The sequence below is a fragment of the Staurois parvus genome, unplaced genomic scaffold (genome assembly GCF_062004578.1).
Source record: "Staurois parvus isolate SC_StPar_1 unplaced genomic scaffold, SC_StPar_1.0 ptg000191l, whole genome shotgun sequence".
Lineage (NCBI taxonomy): Eukaryota > Metazoa > Chordata > Amphibia > Anura > Ranidae > Staurois > Staurois parvus.
The window spans coordinates 827,719-840,202 of record NW_028317987.1 but is presented as its reverse complement, the minus strand read 5'-3'; the positions used below and the strand labels follow the sequence as shown (position 1 = coordinate 840,202).

The 12,484-nt window shown below is 49.9% G+C and overlaps 1 pseudogene; it reads left to right on the top strand.

Annotated features, from left to right (window-relative positions):
- The first annotated feature begins 7,575 nt into the window (after positions 1-7,575).
- The window catches only part of LOC149461824 (uncharacterized), a 45,175-nt pseudogene continuing 40,266 nt past the window's right edge, over positions 7,576-12,484 (top strand).

Sequence of the window (12,484 nt, the reverse complement as noted above, 5' to 3'; positions counted from 1 at the left end):
ATTTCTAAAGCCGGTATAAAGGAATAGAAGTATAAACAGCACTTGTGGGGTTATCTCATCATTTCTTTGTATCATTATCCTTTAGGGGGCGTGGCAGGGGGCGTGTCCTATGTCTTCATACCTTTACTAATAGGTGTCCCTTGTTCCTATCACAGAAATATGGGAGATACGTGATGGAACCCAGAGAGTGTTCAAGGTGTCATCACCTCAATGCCACTCTGCATGGAGTCCTGGAATCTGCAAGACATGGGCATGATGGGACAGGAGACTAAATCCCGGGACTGTCCCTCATCATCCGGGACACTCGGCCCCAATGACAGAGCCAGGGCCACACTACCAGACATTTCTCAGGGCTGCAGATCCTCTGACCTCCATAAGGTGGTGATCACAGACAGGAAGTCTCTCTGGAAGACAAGAAGTGATGTCAGATACAGACAGGAAGTGATGTCAGGTACAGACAGGAAGAGATCTCAGGTACAGACAGGAAGTTCCATGTGGGAGGAATCAGAGAGGAGAAATTGTTGAAAGTGGCAGCAGAGGAGGTAATAAGATGTTATTTCCAATTTACACCTAGTAACCCCCCGTCATATCCGTCCTCTCTCTCCATAGTCATGTCCGTCCTCTTCCTCCATAGTCATGTCCGTCCTCTTCCTCCATAGTCACTGTGACGTCTTTTATCTCCAGCAGATGATGATACACACATATATAGTGTGGGAACCCAGATGAACCCCTTCAGGGGGAGGAGTTGATGATAATATATTTGCCCCCAAAGCTGGCCTACATGGTTCAGTTTTATCGTTCAGCCAGCGGGATGACCATAAAAACTGAAGTGATTCCCCCATCCACACATTGGAGGTGGATGGGGGAATCCTCCCCGCTGCACTCTTGTATTCTGACAATGGGGGGACTCCTCCGCTCTCAGAATACACAGATCAGCACTGAAGCTATTGGCTGCAGCCGCTGGGGGAGTGGCTTTTATCTGGCAGTGGCCACACATGGATGGAAATGGGAGCGATCCCTGCTGAACCAGCTGAATTTCCATGGATCTATGGTCACCTTCAGTGACTTCCTCCCCTCCCCCTCATCTCCTTCATGATGGAAGTCATGCTGAGATCATCTCCCATTGGCTGAGCAATATTCTCATTTGTCTCTCAGCTCCTTCTTGCTATTCCTCGTCCTGCCTGTTGTTTCCTTGGATTGATTTTCTGTGTAGTGACCCCGGCTTGGTCTCTTGGATGCGCTCGTCTGTTGCTTGCCCTGACCTTTCTCCTGATTCCTGGATCTCCTCCTCATCTCTCCTCCATATCCTCTTACACAGCTTTTCTCCACACCTGCAGTGACCCTGGGGGGAGGAAACTTGGCACCAGCATGCCGCCAAATCCATCCCCACCATTAGGGGCTCTGGAGACAATTGTCTGCTATTTACACTCTGTTCCTCCGCACATCACCTGATCACATGACAGCTTACTTCCACAGATTCCGGACAGATTTCTGGATGGTAAAGGTCAAAGTTCACTCTTCAGTTTAGGAGAAGTAGGACGCACCCAGGAACAAGGATTTGGTTTGCATGGGAGCCTCATATAGAGGACCCCTCAAATCTCCCCATCCAAATGTCTCTCCATCCGGAGTCTATATGTCCTATGACATCACACTGACCTCACAGTTCCTCCTCCCAATGTCCCTCCATCCAGAGTCAGAGAATCCTATGACATCACACTGACCTCACAGCTCCTCCTCCCAATGTCCCTCCATCCAGAGTCAGAGAATCCTATGACATCACACTGACCTCACAGCTCCTCCCCCCAATGTCCATCCATCCAGAGTCAGAGAATCCTATGACATCACACTGACCTCACAGCTCCCCCCCCCAATGTCCCTCCATCCAGAGTCAGAGAATCCTATGATGTCACTGTAACATAAATGTAAGAGTAGAATCATGTTATCAGTAGCTGAGATGTGAGGTGATCAGTAGAAATTTGAAATTGTAGATTTAGTTTTGTGACGGAGGGTAAGCGGGTCAGAACACACAAGGCAGACGGCAAACACTTAAAGCTTTATTAAAACAGACAACAGTCACTCAATGGGGAGTAGTGCAGGGAGAGAGTCCACAATACTTGTAGTCCAGCCCCAAGGCAAAGTTAAAGTCTCTACAGCAATTTATAATCCAACAGGGGGGTGGTGTGAGTGTCTGTAGTAGTTGTAATCCAACAGGGGGGTGGTGTGAGTCTCTGTAGTAGTTGTAATCCAACAGGGAGGTGGAGTGGGAGTACAAGAACAGTTCAGGGAAAACAGGAGAGCATAAACTCACTGGTCCAACAGGGATGTCCTGGTTCACAGCGGACGGCAACAGGGGCGACCCTGCTCAGCACACAGCAACAGTGGGTAGTTCTAGCACACAGCCGAGGGGCAGTTGAGGCAAAGAGAGCCCAGGCACAGCAGAGGGCAATTCAGGCAGGCAAGGTAAGCAGGGCCCACAGCAGAAGGTAGCTCTGGCAGGCAGGAGGTCCGGGCACAGCAGAGGGCAATTTAGGCAGGCAAGGTAAGCAGGGCCCACAGCAGAAGGTAGCTCTGACAGGCAGGAGGTCCGGGCACTTCAGAGGGCAATTCAGGCAGGCAAGGTAAGCAGGGCCCACAGCAGAAGGTAGCTCTGGCAGGCAGGAGGTCCGAGCACAGCAGAGGGCAGTTCAGGCAGGCAAGGTAATCAGGGCACTCAGCAGAAGGTAGCTCTGGCAGGCAGGAGGTCCGGGCACAGCAGAGGGCAATTCAGGCAGGCAAGGTAATCAGGGCCCACAGCAGAAGGTAGCTCTGGCAGGCAGGAGGTCCGGGCACAGCAGAGGGCAGTTCACAGGGTAGCCATCCAGGGACTCACCAGCCAGCAGTGTACATAGCAAAGTACAGTTCCAAGCATCTCCTAGTTAAGGTTCAGGCAGGAGTAGCCCTGTCCATCATGACTCCAGCTGTCCTAACAACGAGTCCACATGGTCCTGCAATTGTCCCCACCCCCAACTTCCTGCTAAGAAGTGGCCTGGACTTCCCCAGCCACACAGAGCCCTGCTGCCTTCGTTCTATATGGAGATACATCCCATTTCCCCTCCCCCCTGTGAGGCCCAGGAACTTCAGACAACACACAAAAAAAGAATATTTCTGCTGTCTGTCACAACTCCTCCCCCTTTTACATAACATGTACCTGCGCGAGGCCTGAACAGGCTCTGTACATGGTACATGTAGCAGTTTCCCAGCAGAATCATCTAAGTGTCCATATAACAGCTTGTTATTTGGTGGTCAAGGGTGTACTGAGGCTCATTCCAGCAGGGCATCCTGTGGGCATATGGAGATTGCTGGCCTACAGGCCAGGGAGGATAGCTGGGGCTACTGACATTACCTCTCCACCAGAGGGAAGCCGTGGGGTTCTTCCTACGCCCCCTTCAACAATTGGCCTGCATGTGCCCCCTCTGTTTGCAAGTGTGACATCAGGGCTCATGGGTCCTTCTGGTACCCCTCCACCTGTTTGGAGGACAATGGGAAGCTCCCCAAAACCTTGGGCCTTCAGGAGGGGTTACATGTGGCCGTACATAGCTAACAGGATAAGCCCTCAACAACTGGGGGTCTGGCCTCAACTCTGTTTTAGCCTTTAGTGGTTCAAGGTCCTTCTCTCCAAAAATTGGCAATCGCTGTCCCCAAGATCATTCCCCAGTAGAATTTCAGCCAGCAGGCCTGGCATTACCCCAACCGGGGAAGGTTTTTCCCCAAACCCACAATCTAGCTGAACCATAGCCCCCGGGGTATGTTTCATGGCACCCCCCGCTAGCTCAATAGAAAAGTCAGGGTCCTTTTTGCTCACTGCGGGATCTAATACGCAGGGGTCACCAAGGGTCAGGAACGTACCTGTGTTGCAGAACCCTGTAGCCTTTCTGCCATCTATGGAAACCTCCTGCAGGTACTGCTGCCTTTTCTCAGGGTAGCTTGGGGTAAGCTGGCGAACTCTGTAGACTCCTAGAGGTGTGTCGATTTCTGTTGGAGGCATCCATTCATTTGGGGAAGGAGATTGGCTCCGCTCTCCTGTCACCAATGGCACATCGTGGTCAGGGTGAGGGGTTTGGGTTTGTGGGGGGTGGATGTTCTTGGAGCATCTAGCCATAAGATGCCCGGGTTGTCCACATGCATAGCACCGGCGTTCCATCGTGACCCTGGGTGGCGCGACCGTAGACATGGGGGCGGTATGGCTTTGCAGGGGAGAGGCACCACCCAGGGTCCCTGCGGGTTCTGTCATCAGTTTTTTCCAGTGGGGCTTAATTGTGAGAACTTCGTCTGCTAGCACAGCGGCCTTCTCTAGGGTGGCTGGACTTCGCTCCTTCACTCACTCCCTGACCTCAGAGGGGCATTTGTCATAAAATTGTTCCTTCAGGAAAGTCTGGATAATACTCTCCACTGAGAGGGCCTGTTCGCCCTCCAGCCAGCAACGACAGGCCTGTGACATTTTGTGAGCATACATCTTGAAGGAGGGCTCTGAGTTGCAGGATAAGTCTCGGAACTGAATCCTGTAGGTTTCCGGGGTCACCGCATAGTACTGAAGCACCGTCTGTTTGACCCGCGCATAATCTCAGCTGTCTGGGTAATCCAGTGTATGGTAGGCTGCGGCTGCACCCCCTTCTAGCAGACCCACGAGGTGCCATAGCCAATCCGTGTGCGGCACCTCCATGAGTTGGCACAAATGCTCAAAGTCCTGAAAAAAACCCTCCACATCCCCGGCGGCTTCGTTAAAGTCTTTGCGGCTGACCTGGAGAGGGGAGAAGCCCACGGCCCTGGGGCTAGAAGGACAACTTAGATCACGGCGGCTCCCTTGGCTCTCTCTCTCGTGCGCCCTCCGGATAGCCTCTCGCTTGTCCTCTACTGTGGCATCTGACCCCAGGGGGGCCATCTCCTCCTCCACACGAGTAAGCCAGGAGCTTTTGGATCTTGGGTCATGGCGTGCTGGGGAGGCTGAGGTTGGTCTGCTCACCTCCCTTGTTGGGGTGTCTTGGGGGTCAGCTTCTTCAATGGCTGCGACCAGATCCTCTTTGACTAGGCCCTTCCAGGTAAGGGACAGCTCCTCAGCCCTCTCCTGCAGCCACGACATAGTCCACTTCGTGTATTCACTGGGCCGGGCCTGTTTCTCCATCAGCTGGCTTTCGCTGTCCGCCATCTCCTCAGTGTCCTGATCCCACCGCTGCCAACCAGTGTGACGGAGGGTAAGCGGGTCAGAACACACAAGGCAGACAGAAAACACTTAAAGATTTATTAAAACAGACAACTGTCAGGGATCGCGGCGCCTCTCCCGGCGCACGCGCACTTGCGACAGCTCACGCCGGGACACAAGCACTAGGTCCCGGAGGGCTGTGGCTGACAGGACACCGCGCATGCGCAGTAGGAGCCGCGGGCGCGCCTCGGGCGGCCAATGACTGCCCGGGGGCACGTCCTGGCCGGCCAATGACAGTGCAGGGCGCACTATTTAAAGATGCCCTGCACTGTCACAGATTGCTGCAAGGTCTATCTGTGATCCTGAAGTTCCTGTACCTGATTAGTGACCCTGATTGCCCTGACTACGCTGCCTTCTCCTGTGATTTGACCCGGATTGCCCTGACTATGCTACCTTCACCTGTGCTTTGACCCGGATTGCCCTGACTACTCTGCCTTCTCCTTTCCTGACCCCCGGCTTGTTTGACCATTCTGCGGACTGACTTATCCTGCTTACCCTGCGTGTGACCTGACTACTCTTCGCCTGCCGATTCGGTACCTCGCTTACCCCACGGGACCACGGCTCGTGACCATCCTGCTAGGTCCCGCCGTCCTTCTCACATCTGGCTGTCCCGGTACCTGCATACATCCCCGGAGGCTCCCTCTGCCACTGGTGGGCCTGCTCAGAGGTCGTGACCTGGCCCTGGTCTGTTACAAGTCCATCCCCACCATCAGGGGCCCTGGTGAAAGCACAGACCGGGGCTTAGACTCCACGCTCTGGGTAGGTCTGTCCAGTGGGCAGCCAGAGGCACCACCTGGTCGATCATAACAACAACAGTCACTCAATGGGGAGTAGTGCAGGGAGAGAGAGTCCAAAATACTTGTAGTCCAGCCCCAAGGCAAAGTTAAAGTCACTACAGCAGTTTATAATCCAAACGGGGGTGATGTGAGTGTCTGTAGTAGTTGTAATCCAACAGGGAGGTGGAGTGGGAGTACAAGAACAGTTCAGGGAAAACAGGAGAGCATAAACTCACGGGTCCGACAGGGATGTCCTGGTTCACAGCGGACAGCAGCAGGGGCGACCCTGCTCAGCACACAGCAACAGTGGGTAGTTCTAGCACACAGAAGAGGGCAGTTGAGGCAAAGACAGCCCGGGCACAGCAGAGGGCAATTCAGGCAGGCAAGGTAAGCAGGGCCCACAGCAGAAGGTAGCTCTGGCAGGAAGGAGGTCCGGGCACAGCAGAGGGCAATTCAGGCAGGCAAGGTAATCAGGGCCCACAGCAGAAGGTAGCTCTGGCAGGCAAGAGGTCCGGGCACAGCAGAGGGCAATTCAGGCAGGCAAGGTAGCAGGGCCCACAGCAGAAGGAAGCTCTGGCAGGCAGGAGGTCCGGGCACTCAGCAGAGGGCAGTTCACAGGGTAGTGATTCAGGGACTCACCAGCCAGCAGTGTACAAAGCAAAGTACAGTTCCAAGCATCTCCTAGTTAAGGCTCAGGCAGGAGTAGCCCTGTCCATCATGACTCCAGCTCTCCCAACAACGAGTCCACATGGCCCTGCAATTGTCCCCACCCCCAACTTTCTGCTAAGAAGTGGCCTGGACTGGTTTTCCCCAGCCACACAGAGCCATGCTGCCTTTGTTCTATATAGAGATACATCCCATTTCCCCTCCCCCTGTGAGGCCCAGGAACTTCAGACAACACACAAAAAAAGAATATTTCTGCTGTCCGTCACAACTTTCATTCTATGTTATTACAGATAAGTGTTCAGTATTCAGTCAGAGAAATATGTTCACCAATTAGCATCTGAAAGGACAGAGCAGCTTCTTACCTGGAGGTGACACCTGGATGCCAATAAAACATCACCTATGTAGCCAGACTTTGCCACCTTCTTGAACCTAAAAGAAGAATCCTAGTCATTTTGGCTACAAGAGTCAGCAGGAAATAGATCAGAGGAATCTATTTAATATCTCATAAAAGCTAAAATATTAGTTGCAGAGAGATGAAAATACTTCCTTCTGATTGGACACACTGTAGGCTACATCTGCATGTAAAAAAGTATTTGTAGCCTCTGTAGAATCCCAGAGAAACGCATAAAATGGTTATATGGCACCTGATTGCGACAGCTGAAAAGTGATTGGTACTGTCGCTATCGGACTGATGCGCTTGTGTCAGAAATCATTTTCCTGACTCAGTGATCCAAATCGTTTCTTGCCCATTCAAGATTGGGCACTTCAGAACACAGAACATCCTGTGGGCTGATACAGGAACACCCCTCAGGGTTGATTGGCCAAGGGTTAAAGTCCTAATAATAAATTGAGGACCCTGAGATATGGAGGGGGTGATTCGTACGGAGTCGGTTCAATATGACTGGTGAATTGCAGACTTTCTTTGACTTCCTCCAGTCGCAGGATAAATCTTGGTAAGGTTTTATTTCTGTTTTTATTCCCTTTTATGTTATAGTCAATAGCCAATTGTGTGTCTTTTTGTATTCAATCATAAAATTATTAAGTGACTTCTGTGTACTAAGCTCGGGCTCATATCTCCAGAGAGATTGTTGTATTGTAGTGCCTATGTGCTCGGTCTAAGTTCATTGCCAATCTGTATGTAATTGCACTGCGTGTTGGCAGATTGCCTGCAGATTGTAAAGTAGCAGATCTGACAGATGGAGATCGGTGTGTGTGTGGTGGCCCAGCAGACCAGTCTGCGTACAAACTGTTGGGTGGTGGCAAGCTACTGTTTGTTGTGTGTCCGGTGTGGGGGGGGTGGACAGTGGAAGACTGATTAACAATGGGGTTCTAGCTTGTAGGATAGCTGGAGGAATCCTAGAAAGGTGTGCCAATTGCTAGACTGCTCCTCAACCTTTGCACAAGATTGTATGTAAGATTTGTGTTTGCCTGTGTGTGGTCAGCCAGCTGGATTGGAGTGGAGTCTCCCTCTAGTGGTGACCAAAGATAGTGAAGGCTGTGAAAGTATATCACGGTCACTCTTATATGCTCAAAGTCCCCTCATTCCCTCTTTACCCCAGTCATGGGCGGACCACACTTCAGTTAGCTAGTCACCGTGGGCGTGCATTTTATCTATGACATCACAGTGACCTCACAGTTCCTCTCCCAATGTTCCTCCATCCAGAGTCAGAGAATCCTATGACATCACACTGACCTCACAGCTCCTCCCCCAGTGTCCCTTCATCTTGTCTTTTTCCCTGATGTTCTTAGGATGTGGGGCCTCTTGGTATCCTCACATGTAAAGTGGGACTGTTGGTCCTGCGTTGTATGTAATGACATCAGAATGCTGCAACAAGCCTATACCCTGCGTAGTGTGGGGGTCCTGTGGGGGGGAATTATACCTCAGCCTGAAGTGGGGCTTTAATAAAATGGAGACCTGAATGGAGAGGTGAGGAGGATTCTGGGAATATCATTTGATGTGACTCTTTGTGTTCAGATGTAGAGTTTTCCTCCTGTGAAGTCTGGAGATCATATGACATCACATTGCCTCCACCTCCCTCCCTGATAGAAGAGAGAAAGAAGAAGAAGATTCTAGAAGTCACCAGAGAGATCACTGAGCTGCTGACAGGAGAGGTGAGCGGTGCCGGGAATTCTGGGACATTCTCCAGTAACAGACAAGGGATGTGTCTGGATGGTGACTGTATCATTGTGTGTGTCAGGTTCCTATAAGGTGTCAGGGTGTCACTGTCTATTTCTCCATGGAGGAGTGGGAGTATTTAGAAGGACACAAGGATCTCTACAAGGACGTCATGATGGACAATCAGCCGCCCCTCACATCACCGGGTAAGAGGAGACTTTATTGTAAAGGAGAGAGCAGTACGGAGGATCCACCTAGATCCCCCATCATCTGATAAACACATAGAAACAATGGATTCAGTCAGTGTGTGTGTTTCCTACAGATGGATCCAGTCATGGGAACCCACCAGAGAGATGTCCCCGTCCTCTGGATTCCCGGGATTCCACACAGGAAGGTCCCACCATCCCTCACCATCATCAGGTAGATGATGACAATTATTGGTAGTTGTGATTTATACACAGCATGTTTGTTACAATGAATGTTTTATTATATCTTTCAGAATGGAATCCTCGGGGATGATAATATTGATGTTAAAGAAGAGTATAAAGAGGAGGATGAGGAGTATGGAGTGATGGAGGAGTTTTCAGAAGGACACAAGGATATGATGGAGCCACCTAATACCAGGAACCCACCAGAGAGATGTCCCCGTCCTCTGTATTCCCGGGATTCCACACAGGAAGATCACACCATCCCTCACTATTACAAGGTTGGTGGGATGGAGAATCTAGAACATGAACTTGTGGAGACAATGTGTGGATTTTTTATGTGATGTCACAATCATAAATCTTATATTTTACAGATGATATTTTCTCTCGTTTCCTTGATTTAGAGTGGAGATCCAATCGATATAGAATTTGAGGTGAAAGCAGAAGAAGAAGAGGCGTATGTGAGGGATGATCAGCAGTCTATGGAGGAGGATGGAATAACGGGGACATTTATAGAGGAGGACACTCCTACAGAGATCAGCACAGGTGGGTCATGAACACTAAATCCATTCCTCCACCCATACTGCTCACTGATTGGTCCAGAGTAGGGCGGGGACTGGGTGATATCAGCCTGTAATCCCCTGGTCACTTTCCTGAGCTGTGTTCCCCGTCCTGTATTCCTGGATTTCTCTCCGATAATCTTCCTTCTCTGTGCTGCAGACACAATTTATGTATCTAGACTGGATTTATGGAGGTTCTGGGGTTCAGCTGGCAGCAAAATGTTGATTCATAAGCTCTTCTCAACCTCTTTTTTGTTCCCCCATTTCCTCCCAGCTGGACATTTTATATCGGATGATGTGATTGGAGCACAGACTTTTACATGGTGATAATAATGTGATAACATCCTCCAACTTAGGATCCTTAAACAGAAAGTGATAATGAGGGAGGAGTCAATACCCCAATGATGGTGGTCTTCAGGATCAGTCCAGTCTTCATCTTGGTTGTTCTCTCCCCATCCTCACTCTCTGACCTCTGGTGGGGCTCAGCCCCGCTGTTCTTCATGACTAAATCATGGAATAAGGAAGTGTAGTACTTCTTGTGTTGGGAAGATGGCGATGAGTGATAGAGGGGGTGGGGACCCTCGTCCTATAATCCCCTCATCACTGTCCCTCCTATAAAAGACAGTTCTGGTTGTTTCCTCACTCTCTGACTAAGGTCCATGAATAAAGAAATGACCTGATAGGAGATCAGAGGAGCCATTTCCTAGTTCCCTTGAGGGTGGAATTGTAAGCTCCTCAGAGACCAAGCTGCCTGATGTGGGCGGAGTCTTGGTTTGGGGGAACCAATCAGCTCCTGTCTAGTAATCCTCTTTGTCTTTGTATTTTAGTCCATGGCCGGGAGATGAGGAAAACCTCCGAGGATTGTCTCACTTTGTCTCCAGACTGGAAAGTAGAAGATGAGGACATCACACAGTATAGTCCAGGAGAAAACCCGGCTCCCTCCAATGTCCATCCGGTACCACCCAGTGTAGATGGACCATCGGATTCCTTGTATCCTGAGGAACCTCAGACTGTGCGGGACCGGGCCGGCCTTCCAACAGGGAAGAGATTCTTCTGTCCTGAGTGTGGGAAGAGGTTCCATTCTAAATCCAAACTTAATGTGCATAAAAGATCTCACACAGGGGAGAAGCCATATTCCTGTCCTGAGTGTGGGAAATGTTTTTCAGTGAAGTCCAATCTTTACAGACATCAGGGATCCCACACAGGTGGGAAAATATATTCCTGTCTTGAGTGTGAGAAATGTTTTCTACAGAAGTCTGATCTTTACAGACATCAGAGATCTCATACGGGGGAGAAACCATATTCCTGTGCTGAGTGTGGGAAATGTTTTTCACGGAAGTCCAGTCTTTACACACATCAGAGATCTCACACGGGAGAGAAGCTGTTTTCCTGCCCTGAGTGTGGGAAATGTTTTCCACACAAGTCCCATCTTTACACACATCACAGATCCCACACAGGGGAGAAGCCATATTCCTGTCCTGAGTGCAGGAAATGTTTTGCACAAAAATCAGATCTTGCCATACATGAAAGGTCTCACACAGGTGAGAAGCCGTATTCTTGTTCTGAGTGTGGGAAATGTTTTTCAGTGAAGTCCAATCTTTACGCACATCAAAGATCTCACACGGGGGAGAAGCCGTATTCCTGTCCTGAGTGTGGGAAATGTTTTTCAAGGAAGTCCCATCTTTCCAGACATCAGAGATCTCACACGGGGGAGAAGCCACTTTCCTGTCCTGAGTGTGGGAAATGTTTTTCAATGAAGTCCCATCTTTCCAGACATCAGAGATCTCACACGGGGGAGAAGCCACTTTCCTGTCCTGAGTGTGGGAAATGTTTTTCAATGAAGTCCCATCTTTCCAGACATCAGAGATCTCACACAGGTGAGAAGCCGTATTCTTGTCCTGAGTGCGGGAAATGTTTTTCAGATAAGTCCAGTCTTTACACACATCAAAGATCTCACACGGGGGAGAAGCCATATTCCTGTCCTGAGTGTGGGAAATGTTTTTCAGTGAAGTCCTATCTTTCAAGACATCAGAGATCTCACATGAGGAGAAGCCACTTCCCTGTCCTGAGTGAGGGAAATGTTCCTCACTGAAGTCCTGTCTTCCTGTACATCAGGGGTCCCACACAACCCTGGAGGTGTATTAGTGCCTTGAGTGCTGGAAATGTCTTCTAGATGAATGTTGCTGGACATCCCAGCTCTCATGTGGGGAAGAAGCACACCCTGATATACACCTCAGATATACTCCATGGCTGATCTTCATCATGGAAGAAACAGTTCATAAGGAGATCAGAGGTCCCCAAAGACATGGATGAAGTGTGGGACTGGGTCGGCCATTAATATCAGGAGAAGAGTAAAAATGGAGTCCTGCCCTGTGATTGGCTGAGTACATTTTGTGGTGGGAGATTTCACAAACACTTGGAGGTCTGTTTAATAATAAATATTTCTACCTCCTGTATACCGGACACTTCCCCCCCCTTCCTGCCCAGGCTGACTGGTAACTATCAGCGCTCTCACACTTTGAATGACAATTACACCGTCATGCAACATTGTACCCAAATTATATTTTTGTAATTTTTTCACACAAATAGATATTTATTTTGGTGGTATTTAAACACCACTTTTTACCATTTTTGCTTGTTTCTTGTTTTTACAAATAAATGGTCTTTCCTTCTAAATGTAGACAAAGGTGTATTCTGCGCCATTT